The sequence below is a fragment of the Erinaceus europaeus genome, chromosome 11 (genome assembly GCF_950295315.1).
Source record: "Erinaceus europaeus chromosome 11, mEriEur2.1, whole genome shotgun sequence".
NCBI lineage: Eukaryota > Metazoa > Chordata > Mammalia > Eulipotyphla > Erinaceidae > Erinaceus > Erinaceus europaeus.
The window spans coordinates 90,485,876-90,494,206 of record NC_080172.1 but is presented as its reverse complement, the minus strand read 5'-3'; positions in this window follow the sequence as shown (position 1 = coordinate 90,494,206).

Here is an 8,331-nt window from a genome sequence, read left to right as displayed (position 1 = left end):
AATTACAAATGATGCTTCTGACAATAGCAATGAGTTGTTAACAGACACTGTTTATTACTACTGAGCACTAGTTTAGTTGCCCAGTTGCCAGTATAGTATTTCGACAATACTGAGGACAGAGCTTGAACTCTAGCTACTGTGAAATTCAACTATAGTACATAGATGCAGAGGCACTGTGTTTATAAAATGGCTCTGAGTCTATGGAGACCCTCAGTAACTCTCACAAACCTGAATTTCAATAAACTGTGGGTTAGGAAAATGACACAATGGTTATGCAAAAAGATGCATGCCTGAGGCTCTGAGATGCCAAGTTCAATCCCCAGCACCACTAAGAGTTAGAGTTGATAAGTGCTCTGGTAATAAATAAATAATATAATATAATATTCAACAAACTTTTATTAGATTTATGCAACTAGAGAAGGTTAGACCAGTCAGGAGAGAGTAACCACTTTTTAAATTTTATTTATTTACATTAATTAGAAACATACAGACAGAGAAAGAGAGAGGAGCAGAGAAGAGCACTACTCACTTCTGGCTCGTGGTGGCGCTGGGGATTGAACCTGGGACCTAAGAACATCAGCCATGAAAATCTTTTTGCGGGAGTCGGAGGTAGCCAGCTGGTTAAGCGCACGTGGCGCAAAGGGCAAGGACCAGTGTAAGGACCTGCTTCAAGGCCTGGCTCCCCGCCTGCAGGAGAGTTGCTTCATGGTGGTAAAGCAGGTTTGCAGGTGTCCATCTTTCTCTCCCCCTCTCTGTCTTCCCCTCCTCTCTCCATTTCTCTCTGTCCTATCTAACAATGACGACATCAATAATAACTACAACAATAAGAAAAAGATAATTTTAAAAAAAGAAAATCTCTTCGCATAACCATTATACTATCACTCTAGCCCAAAGAACATCCATTTCTACTGTTATATCAAAACAAAATTAAAACTAATTGAATATAAGACTGGCCACTTCTTTAGGGTTCAAGTTGGCAAACAAGAACTGGAAGAAGCCAAATGGAGCCAAGATGGCACCTGGAATATCCACTATGTGACACTGAACTTCATTATAATAAAATGCCCTTACCAGTTTAGAGGGTTCCCATACAAGCCCAATGCCATGACTTTTATGAAATGGATAGATTTAGTCAGAAAAGAGAACACCAACCCCTGGTGGGAGTGGCAGGGGGGCTACCTTTTCTAGAAATTTAATAATAATAATAATAAATATAAATTGAATAATAATAATAATAAATGCACCACTAATTACAGAAAGACTTATGTAAGCTGAATCTCCAAGACTAGCAACATGATTCAATCTAGAATCCATCCACACTACCCTCTGAATGTTGATTTTGCCTAAATCTAGCCTGCCGCTTACTGATATCTTTGTCCCTGAATTCTTTATGGACTCTAACAAGAACCAATACCCAAGTTCAAAGCACACTTTCCCTAGACTGTAATGATTAAATTAAAATCTAATTTCTTAAGAAAATCTACATAAAAAAAGGAAAATCTACGTAACAAGACTATCATCATTCATGGTGAGCCAATCAAATGACACCAAATCTAATATCAAAACTGCAGTCTGTTGTACAGAATCATAATCCCTAAACTATTTATAATACCTATTTATTTATTTTCATTTTTATTTATTTATTTAGTGGATAGACAGACAGAAATTGAGAGGGGTAGAGAGGGAAAGAAACAGACAGATACCTACAGCACTGTTCCACCACTTGTGAAGCTTTCCTTCTGCAGGTGGGGACCAGGGACTTGAACCCAGGTTCTTGCACACTATATTGTGTGTGCTTGACAAGGTGCACCACCACCTGGCCCCCTTCTCTACACTATTTTTTCTCCTGTTTTGAAGATGTATTTAAAAATGAAGTCAATCTAGGGAGGTGGAGCTACGAGCAGCAGATCGCTTTCTCTCCTCTCCTCTCCTCTCCCGGATCAACTAGGAATACCAAAGGAGACCACCCGGACCGAAACAAGACAGGACTAGAATGACCACAGAAACCCAGTAAATCACCCGTGAGTACAAACACGCGTGGCTGGTGACAGAGAGGAGAGAGGGGCCTAAGGAGAGATTAAGTGACTGCTAACAGTTCGACAGTTTGTCAGTGGAGACACCACCTCCAGTCTGCTCCACCAACAAGGGGACAGCTGAAGGGAGGAAAGGACTCCCCAGAGACTCACCAAGTACAACTCTGAGTCTCCATTGCTACTACCCTCAGAATCTGGAGCAGTGACAGGGAGGGACACCAGGGCACAGAGATCTAACCGGGAAACTCAGGAGAAGACCTATACCTCGGTGGCATAGCTGAAGGGCTGTGAAAGTCTCTTTGCATAATCACTGAATTATCTCTGCCACACCTTGCTTTATCTCTTGGTCAGGAGTCATTGATTAAGCCAAGAAGCCTATTGATAGTTTAAAAGCCCTCAGGCTACCATAGCCTACAGGGGAAAAAAAAAAAAAAAAAGGCTTTTACACCACTGAACTCCAACTCAGGGATTGAAAAACCTCTTAACTTATATAAAATGGTTAAAACAACAAGAAAAAATAATGGAGACTCGAACCAGGACAAGAGTCCAGCTAAAAGTCCTCCAGAGTTGCGAAGCACAAAACAACGAGTTCAACATCCAAACATTAGCTAAGGAAATAATAACAGGAGTGAGTAAAGAATTTGAAAAAATTGTAATCAGAACTGCAAGAACAACAAATGAGAATATGGAAGAAAATTCTAATTATCTCATGGTTATTAGAGAGCTGAAAGCTGAAATTGCTGAGCTAAGAAGGCAACTAGCTGAACAAGCTAAAACAGTATCAGAGCAGGGCAACAAAATAGATGAACTCCAGAAAGCAGTAGAGGGCAGAGAGAATAGAATCAATGAGGCTGAAGACAGAATCAGCAAGATTGAGGATGAATTAGAGACAACTAAAGAAGAAGTATGAGATCTCAAAAAGAGATTAAGAGATGCTGAAAACAACAACAGAGTCCTATGGGATGACTTCAAAAGAAACAATATACGCATTATTGGCTTACCAGAGGAAGAAAGAGAAGGGGAGGAAGAAAGCGTTCTCCAGGCCATAATAGCTGAAAATTTCTCTAGTCTAGACAACACCAAAGACATAAAGATTCAAGAAGCCCAGAGGGTCCCAAACAGAATTAACCCAGACCTAAAGACACCAAGACATGTCATACTTAGATTGGAAAGGAATAAGGATAAAGAAAGGATCCTCAAGGCTGCAAGAGAAAAACAAAGAGTCACCTACAAAGGAAAACCCATAAGATTAGCAGCAGACTTCTCCATACAAACACTACAGGCCAGAAGAGAATGGCAAGATATCTATCGAGTGCTCAATGAGAAAGGCTTTCAGCCAAGAATACTATATCCTGCTAGACTGTCATTCAGACTAGATGGAAGCATCAAAACCTTCTCAGACAAGCAACAGTTGAAGGAAGCAACCATCACCAAGCCTGCCTTGAAAGAAGTTCTGAAAGGTTTCCTATAAACAACCAGACCACCACAAATAGAACATATATCAAAACACTCTAAAACTCTACAAGAATGGCGTTAAAATATCTTCAATCTTTGATATCAATAAATGTGAATGGCCTGAATTCACCTATTAAAAGACACAGAGTAGGAAGATGGATCAGAAAACACAACCCAACAATATGTTGTCTACAGGAAACTCACCTAACGCAACAAGACAAACACAGACTTAAAGTGAAAGGATGGAAAACTATCATTCAAGCCAATGGCCCACAAAAAAGGGCAGAAACAGCTATTCTCATATCTGACATGATAGACTTTAAAATACATAAGATTAAAAAAGATAGGAATGGACACTACTTAATGCTCAGAGGATCAGTCAATCAAGAGGACTTAACAATTATTAATATCTATGCACCCAATGAGAAGCCATCTAAATACATCAAACTTCTACTGAAAGAGCTACAGCAATATATTAACAGTAACACAATCATAGTAGGGGACTTCAACACCCCACTATCTCAACTTGACAGATCATCCAGGCAGAAAATCAGTAAAGACATAAGGGAGCTAAATGAAGAGATAGATAACCTAGAACTATTGGACATTTTCAGAGTCATTCAGAGCAAGTTGTGGTATATATACACAATGGAATACTACTCAGCTGTAAAAAATGGTGACTTCACCATTTTCAGCCGATCTTGGATGGACCTTGAAAAAATCATGTTGAGTGAAATAAGTCAGAAACAGAAGGATGAATATGGGATGATCTCACTCTCAGGCCGAAGTTGAAAAACAAGATTAGAAAAGAAAACACAAGTCGAACCTGAAGTGGAATTGGAGTATTACACCAAAGTAAAAGACTCTGGGGTGGGTGGGTGGGTGGGGAGAATACAGGTCCATGAAAAATGATGAATGAAATAGTGGGGGTTTTATTGCTAAATGGGAATCTGGGGAATGTTATGCATGTAAAAAAAAAAAAAAGAAGTAGAAACGCAAAGCAGAAATTGACTGAGTTTGGAATATGGCACCAAAGTAAGAAAGCAGAAGTATACTAGAGTTTGCAGTGAGTACCTCCCTAATACTTCCTCTCCACTTTTCCAAGCTTTGGGTCCAAAAAAAAAAAAAAAAAAAAATGAAGTCAATCTAAATATTCAGATACTTCATCTGAGATAAGTGAGTAACAACTCCAACCACGAAGAAAAGTTGGGTCTGATTATGAATAGAAACACTTTTTTTTTCCAAAAACTACAGTTTTGGTTTGTTTGTTTGTTTGTTTGTTTGGTATGGGACTGACTAGCCCTTGTTATTTTCCCTGTTTTTATTAGTGATTCAATAATTATTAACAAAATTGTAAGAAAACAGGAGTTTGTTTTTGTGAGAGAGATACAGAGAGAGAAAGACCAGAATGGGGCCAGGCAGTGACACACCTGAATAAGCACACACACTATAGTGCTTAAGGACCAAGGTTCAAGCACCTGGTCCCCACCTGCAAGGGGCAAGCTTCACAAGTGTTGAAGCAGAGCTGTAGGTGTCTCTCTGTCTCCTTCTCTATCTCCACTTTCCCTCTCAATTTCTCTCTGTCTATATCTAGTAATAAATAAAATGATAATTAAAAAAGAGAAAGGGAGTCGGTTGGTAGCACAGCAGGTTAAGTACAGGTGGTGCAAAGCGCGAGGGTCGGAGTAAGAATCCTGGTTCGAGGCCCCAGCTCCCCACCTGCAGGGGAGTCACTTCACAAGTGGTGAAGCAGGTCTGCAGGTGTCAGGTCTCCCAGGGGCCAGCCCCAGCAGGTTATTAGGGTCAGCCTGGAGGAGGAGGGGCATCGGCGAAGAATGAAGAATGAGACATGAGTGAGTTGATGCTGAATCAAGTTCAAGCAGACATCTCTGTCATACTTATGCAGAATTTTATTTTTATAGTCTCATAAGGCTTAGATCATTAAAACAAAAATCACCAAGGGATTGATTATTAAAACAAAAATCATCAAGGCTTTGATTATTAAAACAAAAATCACCAAGTAAGAACAGCACAGGTAGGGAACACCTCCTGCTTTGCAGAACATTCACATTCCAGGGGCACTTTTCTCTCTAGAGATCACATCACAGTTTCTATGTTTTTTGTTATTCCTGTACCTGTGTGCTAGGCAGATGTCCTGTTGATTAAGATTAATATTCTACCTGAAAACACCTAGAATTGCCAAAACCATCTTAAGGAAAAGAAACAGAAATGGAGGCATCACACTCACAGACCTTAAACTATATTATAAAGCCATCATCATCAAAAGAGCATGGTACTGGAACAAAAATAGGCACACAGACCAGTGGAACAGAATTGAAAGCCCAGATATAATTCCCCACACCTATGGACATCTAATCTTTGATAAGGGGGCCCAAAGGTTTAAATGGAAAAAGGAGGCTTTCTTCAATAAATGGTGCTGGGAAAACTGGGTTGTAACATGCAGAAGAATGAAATTGAACCACCTTATCTCACCAGAAACAAAAATCAACTCCAAATGGATCAAAGACCTAGATGTCAGACCAGAAACAATCAAATACTTAGAGGAAAACATTGGTAAAACAGCTTCCCACCTACACCTCAAGGACATCTTTGATGAATCAAACCCAATTGCAGGGAAGACTAAAGCAGAAACAAACCAGTGGGACTACATCAAATTGAAAAGCTTCTGCACATCCAAAGAAACTATTAAACAAACAAAGAGACCCCTCACAGAATGGGAGAAGATCTTCACATGCCATACATCAGACAAGAAACTAATCACCAAAATATATAAAGAGCTCAGCAAACTTAGCACCAAAAAAGCAAATGACCCCATCCAAAAATGGGCAGATGATATGAACAAAACATTCACTACAGAGGAGATCCAAAAGGCTAACAAACATATGAAAAACTGCTCTAGGTCACTGATTGTCAGAGAAATGCAAATTAAGACAACACTAAGATACCACCTCACTCCTGTAAGAATGGCATACATCAAAAAGGACAGCAGCAACAAATGCTGGAGAGGTTGTGGGGACAGAGGAACCCTTTTACATTGCTGGTGGGAATGTAAATTGGTACAGCCTCTGTGGAGAGCAGTCTGGAAAACTCTCAGAAGGCTAGATATGGACCTTCCTTATGATCCAGTAATTCCTCTCCTGGGGTTATACCCCAAGGACTCCATAACACCCAACCAAAAAGAAGTGTGTACTCCTATGTTCATAGCAGCACAATTCATAATAGCTAAAACCTGGAAGCAACCCAGGTGCCCAACAACAGATGAGTGGCTGAGAAAGCTGTGGTATATAAACACAATGGAATATTATGCAGCTATCAAGAACAATGAACCCACCTTCTCTGACCCATCTTGGACAGAGCTAGAAGGAATTATGTTAAGTGAGCTAAGTCAGAAAGATAAAGATGAGTATGGGATGATCCCACTCATCAACAGAAGTTGAAGAAGAAGATCTGAAAGGGAAACTAAAAGCAGGACCTGACCAAATTGTAAGTAGGGCACCAAAGTAAAAACCCTGTGGTGAGGGGTAGACATGCAGCTTCCTGGGACAGTGGGGGGTGGGAGTGGGTGGGAGTGATGGGTCACAGTCTTTTGGTGGTGGGAATGGTGTTTATGTACACTCCTAGTAAAATGTAGTCATATACATCACTAGTTAATTATACGAGAGAAGGAAAATTAAACATATGTCTCAAAGTTTTTCAAAACATAAACTGAATCTTTTCAATATATAGGCTGTGTAATTGATATGCAGACTCTCTCAAAAGCCTAGACCAAGTAAATCAGAAGCAACCAATAGCACAGCTATATACAAGATACTGGGTACTGTACAGCAAACCCTAACAAAAGGACTTTTCAAAGTTAACCCAATTACCAAATAATGTGATGATAACATAAACTATAGATTGTCTTTTGGAACCCTAAGACAGCAGGAACCTCACATCTCCACTATAGAACCTCTACTTCCCCCAGTCCTGGAACCCTTGGATAGGGCCCACTTTCCTGTATGCCCCTCCCAATCCATATCAAATAATATTGCAACTGCTGATCACAACCTAACCAACGCAACGATTGCCACCTCAACATGCTTCACTTCAGACTGTGTCCAGAGACTTCACGTGTGGAATGACAACCCTTCAGCTTCATTACTCGGGTGAGACCTTTCCTTTCATAGTATACTCTAATTCCATCTCAGGTGGTTCACTTTCTAACAAAGTCCCATAACCTAGATATACACCAGTTTCTGTGAGAGAGAGCTTATGTTCACATGTATCCGTAAACCACTGCAAAATATATACCTGAAAGCAGAAGTACACTAGAGTTTGCAGTGAGTACCCTCCTAACACTTCCTCTCCACTATTCCAAGCTTTGGGTCCATGATTGCTCAACAATTTGTTTGGTTTCGTATGTTAACTCTCTTTTCAGTCACCAGGTTCCAGATGTCATCAGGATGCCGGCCAGGCTTCCCTGGACTAAAGACCCCACCAATGTGTCCTGGAGCTCCGCTTCCCCAGAGACACACCCTACTAGGGAAAGAGAGAGGCAGACTGGGAGTATGGACCAACCAGTCAACACCCATGTTCAGTGGGGAAGCAATTACAGAAGCCAGACCTTCTACCTTCTGCAACCCACAATGACCCTGGGTCCATGCTCCCAGAGGGATGGAGAATGGGAAAACTATCAGGGGAGGGGGTGGGTTATGGAGATTGGGTGGTGGGAGTTGTGTGGAATTGTACCCCTCCTACCGTATTTTGTTAATTAATCCTTTCTTAAATAAAAAAGATATGTATATATTCTACCTGTATGTTTATGCCATTCTCTTGGCCCTAT